Raw genomic sequence first — 11,688 nt, 5'->3', positions numbered from 1 at the left:
AGTGAGCACCGGAGACCAGAGATCTGGCGAGGAAACAGGATGCTGCTTATCAATGGCAATCAGGGGATGCTGTCCGATCTTCATGAATGAATCTGTAATGGGTTGAATGTCAAATCAGAACAAGTTCATTAACAAACGTTCTGAAAGAGAGAAAATTGATTTTAATCGGCATTTTCTGTGTAAAAGTAAAAACCAAACGACAGAAAAGTGTGAATGAAGCCAATTATAGTGTGACGGGGAAAGACTTTCTTTGGAAGATGCTAGAATATGGCACAGGGGCATAGCAGGCAGGGGTATTACTTCTAGGGGTATTCTAACTTCTTCCCAGGTGTTTCGTACTTTAACCCCAAAACTCTTTTGAACCACACCACTGCCTCAAATACTCTCTTTAGAAGCACAGCACATCACGTACGCACGAGATTCTGTTTAAATATAGCCACATGCCCGACATATTAAGCAGGCACGAGGGTATCGAGCGCCAGTCAGAGACCAGGGACCAGGGAGAGTGCACCAAATTGGTTTATGACTTCCTTCTAACCCAAAGCCAAAGAGAGTGAGGAGCAGGGAAGCGGGGAACGATCGCAGCCAGCTACGGCCTGGATTCGAGCTCCTCTAATGGCTGATTTAAAGCCGAAACCAGGGCCAAGACAACATAAATTACACACTAAAGAACTGTAGTAGGGGCACTGGGGCCTAGATAAGATCGATTATGTTAAGTTGGTTGGCGTTAAAATTATGTTGACGCATGTTTCTAAAATGTTCCAACACACAATCTGAACACTGCGGGTATATATCTTGATTCCATAGGCCATATGCAGATACAGATACAAATACAGAAAGAAACCCAACCACCACACCAAATTATGCAAATCTCTTGACAATCATTTAAGACCTTTAAAACGTATCGTATCGTATCGTATCGTATCGATGAGGTGAGGCAGTGCAAAAGAGATGGATACACAGATGGATGGATAAGACATTGTGATCGGAGCGCACCTCTAACCCAATTTATAACGACTTATCGACAGTAATAAAAACAAAATACAAAATACGTTTCTACACATGTTGCGATCGATAACGCCAACGCCTCATTTGCATGAGATCGGGGGAGCATTGAAGCGGGGGATACGGATACTGATACCTGGTAAACTTGTCTTTGAAGCTGCTCTTGAGAGATAGCCCCCTTGCTGGGGACCGACACTTGACATTGTCAAATCGCGGCTTAATTAAGCAATCGATCTTCAAGAGAGAGATAGAGAGAGAGAGAGAGAGAGAGAGAGAGAACCAGTGCTGATCTCAGACTGTTGCTAATTTGCAAACAGACAAAAAACGCTGGTGGGAAAGTCAGATATCAGCTTGGTGGACCGTTATAGGCCCTAATGAGTGGTCCCTTATCTGATGTGGCGAAAAAAGAGATACCCATGCGAGGGAATTGGAAATTGTTTAAAAAGAAATTAAAAATTCATTCAGCACGGCGACTGATTCACCGCATTTGTTTGGGCCAACGGCCCAGCGGGCCCATAAATCATGCCGACTCTTGTGACACTATCGAGCTAATCAAATCGCCAGTCCCCCAGATACAAAGGCTTACAAAGGGACCCCCAGACGAACAAACGAACAACCAAACAACGAACAACGAACAACCGAAGCGAACCACCGAACAACCGAACAACTTGAAGAAATGACAGCAAACAAATGATGTTCGACGCTTTTGTGGACATTAATATTTGACATTAATTGAAATTAATATTAATTTCATATTTATTGTAATGCCCGTTAATGCGGAGCTCGAGTGCGAGTACGGGGGCGTCTGAAGTCTGTGCCTCCTCTCCTCTCCCTCTCTCTCACTCTCTCGTCGATGATTTGGCATTTCTGTTGGAGTTCTCCCACTCTCATCTAAAGAGCCTGCTGTGCCCAACTGGTTGGCCAGTAATCAGATTCAAAGTCAGATACAGACTGGGGGGAATAGGAATCAGACTCTGATTCAGAGTCATAATCAGATTCTGAAAGAGATTCCTCACAGCACGATAATTCGCATCAATGTTAAAGGCAACAACTTAATTTTTGTAGTCGCAGGGTATTAGAATTTAAGTAAGGCGTAATTAATGTTGCCAGACGACGATAAGTAGGGAGTGGATGGTGCAGATGTGGAGAGCACTGGAGGTTCGTTCGGGGCAAGTCATGCCACGTATGCGAGGTTTATTTATTGGGATCTAAGTGATTTCCGATGAGATTGTAGAGCCCGTCCAGCGATTGAGGCATCATCTGGCCCCAGCAGGGGGGCTGTTAGACAGCGGGAAAGGGGCGCAGAGTATTCGATCTCCTGTTGCGTGACTGTTGGGTCTGTTGCGTCTGGCTCTAGCTCTGGGTCTGGAGATCAGTGCATCAGGTGAAGGTGAGAGAAGCGGTAAGCGGTCAGCGGTCGAGCGAACCCAAATGGATTTCACTTTCCTTTCCATCTCCTCTGATATTTTGGGTGTGATATCATTAGCTCCCTTGCCCCCGACTCCCCAGATATACATACGTACATATAGCGCATCCCCTGGCGAAACCCGTTTCTACCTGGCCTCCGACAATGAATATTATTAGCGTGAATAAAAATTGTTGCTGCCGATATTTGCGCATCATTAAAATCATCAAATGAAGCCAATTAAAAGTAAATAAATAATACATTTTATGAAAGCAATCAAACGTCCCTTCTTCGCTCCAAGCCCCTTCATTCCTCGGGCCAAAATTATGCACAGCGAAAATTATAAAGTTTTGTTCAAACTTAATTAGGCATCTGATCCAAGAAAAAAAGAAACCCAAAAGACTTTGGACTGAGGCTCAAGGGGTTCATTAATAAATTAAGAAGAGCATCTCATAAAAGGCGATATATACCTTATCTATAGAGCTGAAACGAGAAGAGGCAGAAGCTCATGAAAAAGAGGTTTAAAGAATTTGTCGGAAATCTGCTCAGAATGAGATTGGCAAGCGTTTTAAAATCAATAAAATGCGATTAGCGATGTTCTCAACAAGGCTGACTAATTGAATACAATTTATCAAAAGGTTGAATGCTCAAAAAAAGGGAAGATACTCGCTTAGGTAGCGGATGATGGGGGAAGTGCCCTCAAATGTTTGGCATTTATTCAAAGGAATGTTTGAAATCGGTGAGTGAGAAACCTTTGATTCCTGATACTCATCTGGTCTCCTGCGCTTTTAATATAGACTCATCTGGAGATCTTAATACTTGTTAGTTCTTGTGGTTCTCCAATTGATGGAATCAAGAGAGACTTTAGACCTTTAGGCCGAAACTCATTCCTAGCTCTGCAGCTTCTACTTCTGCCATCCCACCTTTTATTGATGGAATGTTCGAATGAGGTTACTGATTGCCAACCCGACTTTAAACCGTAATCCTTGTTAGCTTCCCTGCTCCTTGCACCCGTCCCCAATATGATGATGGCTTGTCTTGGGATCCCCGCATATTGGCCGAGCCGAATCGCACCCGCTGTGTTATTTAAGTGCCACATTTCACATAAGCAACTTTTAAAATTATTTACATGCACCACACAGACATGAACACCTTCTGACCAGGCTCCAGCTTCAGCTCCAAGTCCAACCGCAGCTCTTCTCCTTTTGGATAATTAATTGATTAAAATGTTTTTCCTTTTCCTCTCTTTTCTTTTCTTTTTGCATATTATGGCGCGTATCATATTTCACATAAATGAGCGCATTCAACACGCTAAAGTGCCAAAGATGGGCCTGTGTGTGCGCGAGTGTGTGTTGCAGATTAGCCAGGAGTCTGTGCCACATAGAAGGGGTGGGGGGGGAGGTAGTGGCGTGGCAGACAGACACTTGTTGCCACAACTTACCACCTAGGGTAGGCAAGGCTACAATCATGATCATGATGGGGCCTCAGCCAGTGTCCAGCACCGAGGATGGTCAGAGAGTGGAGTGTGTGTGTGTGTAGCGCCGCATGGGGCAGGGGCAGAGGCAGGGGCAGGGGCACGGGGCATGGTGCATGTGCCAGAGGTGAGGCGACTCCAAACACGGAACAGGGTGTTTATGGTGATTTAGTCAGTTATGTGGATCGTAAACATTTTTGATAGCTAAATTTAAATAAACGACAGATATTTGTTGCTCTCCCTGGCTTGCTTTATGAGCCACATCTCCAACTCCAGGCCCGGAGATGGAGGCGCTTACTCATTCCGTAAGGTATGTATGCAAACACACTGGAATATCTGTGTGTATCTGTGGGAGACAAGAATTTAAATTAATTTTATTACATTGAAGTTTTTGTGTAGTTTGGCGCGCGCGCTCTGCTCCGCTCCGCTCCGTCCGCTCCGCCCGCTCCGTCCGCGGACGCCAGAGAGTGAAAATATCAAATTACTTTTGGTAATATATTTGGAATTAATGGCGCATCTCTTGGCCAAGAGATTTTGTTACGTTTTACTTTTATTTAGTTGGTAAATTGGCCATAAAAGACAGTCCATGCCAGCATCAGAGCAACAGGAACAGCACGGGCCCGCGATCAGACCCGATAAGACTGTCTTTTTTGTCTACGAAGAAAGCAAAAGAAAGCATTTCCAATGAAACGTTGTTTGTCCATCAGTCTGGTCTGACTCGGTGGTACCTTTGCGATGGACTAAATAAATATTTAGTTTAAATTTAACCGCTGAAAGGCGTTTCAAATGTCAGTCCACATAATTGGCTCACATTTTCTTCCATTTCCACAGTCAAATGTTGTTTATTTGTTTGGGAAATTGCTGCCTTTTGGGTTTGTTTACCTGAGCCGAGAGAGTCACTGGGATTTTCCCAGCTCCCTCTCTCTGACTCTGTATCTGCTTCTGGCTTTGCATTGCCTTTGCCTTTGCCTTTGCCGTTGGCTTCTGGCCAGGATTAGAGGTGAGCTGCAGGCACTTGTGGCTTAACTTTTTGAAATCCTGTTAGGGTTCCGGCCACTGCTGCAGTCGCTGCCTGCCCTGAATGAATGTCAGCGGCTGTAATCCTGCGACTCCTTCAGGACTCTCTCTCTCTCTCTCTCTGTGCAGCCTCGTCATTGTTTGTAGTCGAGTTATGGACTCGGAGCCCTGCCACGCCCACACACATTTGCATGCCGCATTGACTTATGCCTTTTGTCGCAAGTCCAAGTCAGGGGTTTCGCTCGGGACTTCTGCCGGGGATCACAATTCATATTTAATAAGCCCATAATGGCAATAATCATGATTTTACAGCGAACTTCGGCCATTGCATCTCCGCACCAGCGGGAGGCCGTTAAAGGGTAAAGGACCGTTCTGTTCCGTATCCCTTCCACCACGGCTGACACAATGACCAAGGAGCTGGACGGACGGTAGAACCATCTCTAAACTGGGAGGCGTTGCGCACATTTAATTAATACGTTTGTGCTAGCCCTGGGCCATGGATCGGCAACGGCAACGGCATCGGGATTGGGATTGGGATCGGTTGGTGGGCGTGCCAACAGATGATTAGATTTTCTTCAAAAATTCCAGCCAAAGAGGTTACCTCTTCCGCTGCTGTGTGTGTCATTTGAGACTGTGGCTCATTGTTCCAAATTTGTGCGATGCCCGGGCAAAGCTTCGTTTAGTCCGGCAATCCTTAGGCCTTTCTTCGCAGCGGGGCGAGGGGTTATTATTCCTCCGACTTCGTCTCCGACTAACGTTTCAACGGAAGCCCGGGGCTCGGGATAAATGTTGTGTTTTTGCAGACAAATGTTTATCAAAATCACCACCGATGGAGAGGCTGAAACAAAAGACTTAAGCAACGAACTTGCTTCTGGAAGAGTGATTTGTAGGGTCTGAAGAGATACAAACGAAAATGAAAAGGTTTATGAGTTGATTATGAGGGATATATCCCGATCGTATTTACATATGTGTATTCAGCTGTCGGATGAGTAAAAATTGTAGAAGTTTGAAGATGAAAAGATGGAAATTTCTTTCAAACTAGTCTTGACTGATTTTCGCTATCCGAAAAGCGTATATAGAATATATATTTACCATTAAAACTATTCTTTTTTCTGTCTTCCATCATTACCTCTGAAATTTCCAAGTAATTAGACTGATTCTCATTGTTTCCCACCGTAAAAAGGACAAAACGGAGTACAATATAACAGCCCACAACAATGACTCCTCTCCTAAGGGATCGAGATCCCCTCCAATGCAATCTATCTATCTCTGCTAACGGTTCTCCTGCTCGTAAAGAAATCAACCGAACAATCGGGCACAGGGACCACAACAATTGGTGTACTCAAGTGCCCCCCGGCCGGTCCAAAATCACGCAAAACCATAAGCCGGACAATAAGTCTCAAGACTCCAGGCATTTGTTTAATTTCCAATTAAAAAGAGCAAACACTGGCACAGAAGGAGACAGAGACAGCGACAGTGCTAGACAGAGGTAGAGAGAGGTAGAGATGCATCTACACTTACGCCCACGCACAGCAGGTTAAATCGTTTGGCATTATCTTCATTGACATCGCGACATGCGTTGTTGCTTGACAACTGTTTTAGGCGGACCAGACGGCCCGGGAGGCCTCGGGACAGAGAAAAGAGGAAAGAGGGACAAACAGCCAGAAAGGATCGCCTGACCAGTTGGGCCTGGCATGGTCGGAATTGTGCGTGGGCACTGGTCCCCATCCACTGTCCTTTCCGCTGGACTGGTCGCTGTTGAAATGTCCAGGGCAATCGAATGAGGTTTTCTCTCTGTGTGAGTTTTCCCGGAAAATGCCACTTGTCCATGAGGACGTAGCGTCCTCCTTATGCTGTACCTGTTATCTAAATTACGCCAAGCAAAACAAAAACAGCAGTTGCCGTAACGGTGATAAATAGAGAAGCCAAGTGGCACTGAGGAACCCAAACCCGAACCGAATCGAACCCTAGATCTGGCTCTGACCCAACCCTATACACATGTGTGTACGTAATACGTATTGCCAGGGGTGGGCCCTGTCTAATGTTTTAATTTGATTTTAAAATGATGTTAATCTAATATCCGTGGAAAATGTCAAAATAAAGCAGCATTCTCTCACTCCCACATTAAGTATCTTTCTCGCTCTGTCTGATTAATTAGAAATGGAAATAGAAGCCAGTCCCAGAGTGTGAGAGCGAGAGAGAGGGAGGTCGGGATCCCTAATTGAAATGCACTTGCCGTTGCTGCTGGCTTCAGTTTCAATGAATTTCCCATTTTATTACGAAATACGCTGTCAAAAATGTATGGGGAATCGTTTTGGGTGTGCTCCCTCCGGCTCTTCGGCCCCTGATAATCTACGAGCATTATGTTGACAATATTTTCCAATGAATTTCCATTTCCAATAGCAACAACAGCAGCAGCAGTTCAAGCAGCTCAAGGAATGCCATCAGACATCAGACATCAACATCGTCATCAACTTCAGGGACGCACTCATTTGTTTTGTTCGATTCTGTTCGATTCGTTCTGCCTCTTTTTCTTCCCCTGCTTTTGGGGCGTGAATACCACAAATTTATATTTAATTGTTTGATTGCCTTGGCTGCATAATTTCTCAATATTTTCATCGTCTGTTTGCGTGTGTGTGACAAATGTTGATTCATTAATATTTGGGCATTAGCTGGGTCTGGTCTGCTCTCTGCTCTGTGGTCTCTGGCTCTGACCCCAACGCATATGAATCCAAGTGTGAATAGATGAGTGGCAGACTGAGTCCGAGTGTGGGTGTGGGTGTGCTCTGCCGGTAGCCAGCTGTGTGACGAATTAGCTGTTTATAAATAAAAGTCTCTTTAGCACAAATTAAACATTAACTGCAGATAACAGGGGAAGTTGTGGGCACAGATGACGATGACTCAGGCCACATACTTGTTTTTCGAGGCTGATAAGGAAGAGGGGAATGATAAGGAATGGGAATATATAAGGAAAGCTCATCTGCAGTCTGCACAATGTTGGAGGTTTTCGAGTGCAATCAAATACTTCCTTTTAATTATTCATTAAGGAAAAAGTTCCAACCATCAAAGGTTCTATGTTTTATATATCAAAGTTCTTGATTCAAGAAGCAACTGTTTTCCAAGAACACATCTCCATTTCTTATTAATTTGCATAGCTATTAATTTGTGCATAGGAAATACTTAATTCAATTATAGAAAACCGTGCAAATGGGTGGGAAATACAGATATTTCCCCCACAATCTGAGGGCTTCATGGCGGCCAATTCCAACTTCCAATAACTGGGCTTCCAAGCTGCCTGTAATTTAAACAAATTCACATTGGCTCAATTATGCACATTTGTTGGCCAATTTTCTTAATAAATATTCAAATTGGCTTTTAATTACAAGCGAAAAGCGTTTCGTGTTCGAGTCCAGCAAATTGACTAATTGCCAGTGGTAATTGCAATATATTAGACGACGCCTCAATGGGCCACCACCACACTGAACTCTACACTGCCCTGCACAACACTGGCCACACTGCGCTACTCACTCATACGCCGGGCAGCTCCCAAACGGGCGGCGTCTAATGGCAAACCCATAATTATTGTACACTGAGCGACTTGGGCCCCGCACGCAATCCGGGCATTTGTTGCTCTGTCAGGTCGGAGGCGTGTCAGAGCCGTAGCCGCAGCCGGGCCGGGTCTGGTCAGGAGTCCTCTAGGCCCTCTGATAGCGTCGCATTGGATATAATTCAATAACGGCATAAACAATGCAGTTGCGGCCAGCGCTAATTGATTGTTTAAACAGCTAAATGTCCAAGGCGGGATTTTCTCTAGCATTTGAATAATGCATGACACTCCAGGCGGTGTGGAACTGCATTCAATTCGTGCTTTGATCGATGCACAGTGGAGCGGGAACTTCAGTTTTCTTTGAGTTGATGTGGTACCCTGTGCAGATGGGAAAAAAATGGGTCATTCTTTTGCAGATATAAGTTTTTTAAGTAACGTATGTAGAGATCTATGTAAATATAGAATCTATCTAGCAATTTGGATCTATGACAGTTGTTCCAACTTCGGGGAACAACACAGTTGCACTAGCCAAACCACTGTGCCTTAACCCACTGTGGACTAACAATCATACGCAGCGTGGGCGCTCGGGGCAAACAGTAACAACAAAACATCAGGCTGTCATAAAGAGTGCATATTTATGTGACTAATTCGAAATAAAACATAAAACTCACCAAATAATATTAAGAGTCTTGGAGCAGACCGAATAACTGAAACTGAGAAACCGAGATGCATATCAACAATTAGGACGCCCCATGGAGCTGGCCACGAAACAGAGAATTGGTAATGGGGAACCGAGAACTGAGAATTGGGAATTGAGAAATTTGACGCTTTTACGAGCCAAGCGGCGATCGGCGATCGGCGGACGGCGGAGGGTGGATGGCTGTTCGGATCAGCAGCATAATGTCTCTCTTTGATATACCAAATTAAAGCATTCGATATTTGATCGGAGGAGAACTTTGCATATGAAAGAGACGGCGCTGTGTCAGCAGCGTCTGGCGCCAGTGATCGTGATCAGGTTGTTCACAGAGAGGGGCCCCCAAACAGTCCGAGAAACAGTCCCAGAGTCAGAGTCAGAGCCAGAGTCGGGCATAATTGAGGCAATTAGAAAACATCAAAATATTGGGCCCTGGCCACAGAAAATTGTTAAATAAATAAACGCCAAGTGGAATGCTGTTGCGGCTCTTAATTAAGCACTTGAGGGCCTAAGCCCGGGCAAATGTTTACCCCCGGGTCCAGACCCGGACCCGGCCCCGGCCCCGGCCCAAAACTCAAGCAGTTGGCAATGACTGGGCGGATTGAGAGCAGAGCCGGAGACGGAGATAGATCCAGGGACAGACAGAGTCAAAGTCAGAGCAATAGCTAGATCCACGCCCACCCTCGAATCATTCAATTAAAACGCTTACGAATTACTATTATGACAAACAAATGTCGAGGCGGGCTTTGTGTGGCATGGAAAAGTGATGCCAATCTAGCTAACCGCAGGAAGTGCCCCGAAAAACGAAAACAGGAACAATCCCAACTAAATTACAAGCAATTGGATCTCCTGATCCGATATCTTCATCCCAGAGATGATGACGGAAGTGGAGCTAACAAGCGTGGCGGTCAGCGGTCAGCGGTCAGCCGGGCAAAAGTTCGTTGCCTAAGTCTTTTTTTTGGGGCGGACCGATCGCAGGTCGGTTCATTCTGTTCCCGGGCTGGCTGTCTTTGAGACAAATGGACAGAACATGGACTTTAAAATTAATTACTTAATTTAACACAACACGCGGCCAGCGACACCTTCGATGATGTTCCATTCCAGTCGGGCGACAACGGAAAGCACTAAACATTCATTCGGGCCGAAACCTGTTGGCCATCGCCATCCACCACGGTATGTACAATCTCTATGGGTGTGTGTGTGCATCTGAGACGATCCTGGGCCTAAAGACGCGGGCATAACAGATTAGTTAGCATATCCCATATCAGGGTAATTATTGTTAAATGAGATAACGATCTTGTACAGCGTTGACATTTATTTATTTTCCTTAATTTTGCCGTATTAATCTTCCAGGAAACACACATTAAACAGAACACCGAGATATGGAGAGAACACTCGCCGATATGGCACGTCCCCATCCACTCCGATCTTGAACTCTGCGATGCCCTCACCTTAGCTCTCTCTCTCTCTGGCTATGGCTCTGAGGATGACTGCGTGTGATCATTAAGCGAGCATCAGTTTGGCATCAGATCGGAGCCCGAAGAATTCCTGGCTTGACAATTTGCATTATGCTGGCCATCGATCAGTGATCGGTGATCGGTGATCGGTGAGACCCCGTCCGATAATGAGCCCAACAAGAGAAACCCATGGGTGGGGGCCCCACACTCTGACTCAAAGCCAAACAGAAACTGAAACTCAATTAAAATCCGAAATAACGAAGAAACGAGACACAGCTAATTTAACCAAATTGGATTACTTAATAAACTTTATGGGATTAATAACAACAGCAACAACAACTAGTTGTGCGTGGTGCTGGTGCTGGTGCTGCCCATAAAGTGAATGCCGTGTGGTTGTTGGTAATATTATTTCTATATCTTTTTTTGGGGCGCGCCGCATAACAAACCTTTTGAGGCATTCAAAAAAACCACGAAGCCACGAGGCAAAACAAGTTGTACAAACATATGTCTGTCTGCCTGTCTTTTTGTCCGTCTTTCTGTCTGTAGGTATGTCTGTAGGTACAGAAAGATATGTATAACATCATCAGCAACAGCAACAACTTACCAAATTGTGTTTTAATTTCCGAGAATTATCAAAAAGGGATTTCAGCTCAGTTTCGTTGTGAGCTCGTTCTACAGAAACATTTGAAGCGATATTGAAAAGCGAGAGAGATAAGTCTCAGCTCCAAATCCAATTCCAACTTCAGCTTTGAATCGGTTATACAATGTTGGGGCGTGCCCCAGCCCCAGCCCCAGCCCCAGCCCCTGCCCCAGCCCTAGCCCCTGCCCCATTTTTAATTACAGCTGATGGGCAAAAGTCAAGAGGTGTATCTGTATCTCTGAATTGCCATCGAATGTGCGTGCCTGTTAAGTAAACAAGAATCGCCATTAGATCCCCACCCCCCTCTCTATGGGGCTTATGGGTAATCGGGCGATTGTGATCTTGGTCGAAGCATATAATTTGCTCTAACCTGATTTATGCCTTGCAATTGCCATTGCAAACTTTGCCATCTGAGGTATCTGCTGCCGCACTTCCGCCACTTCCATGCG

Source organism: Drosophila persimilis, unplaced genomic scaffold, assembly GCF_003286085.1.
Source record: "Drosophila persimilis strain 14011-0111.01,24,50 unplaced genomic scaffold, DperRS2 tig00000000-arrow-pilon, whole genome shotgun sequence".
Lineage (NCBI taxonomy): Eukaryota > Metazoa > Arthropoda > Insecta > Diptera > Drosophilidae > Drosophila > Drosophila persimilis.
Note: the sequence above shows the minus strand (reverse complement) of the source record.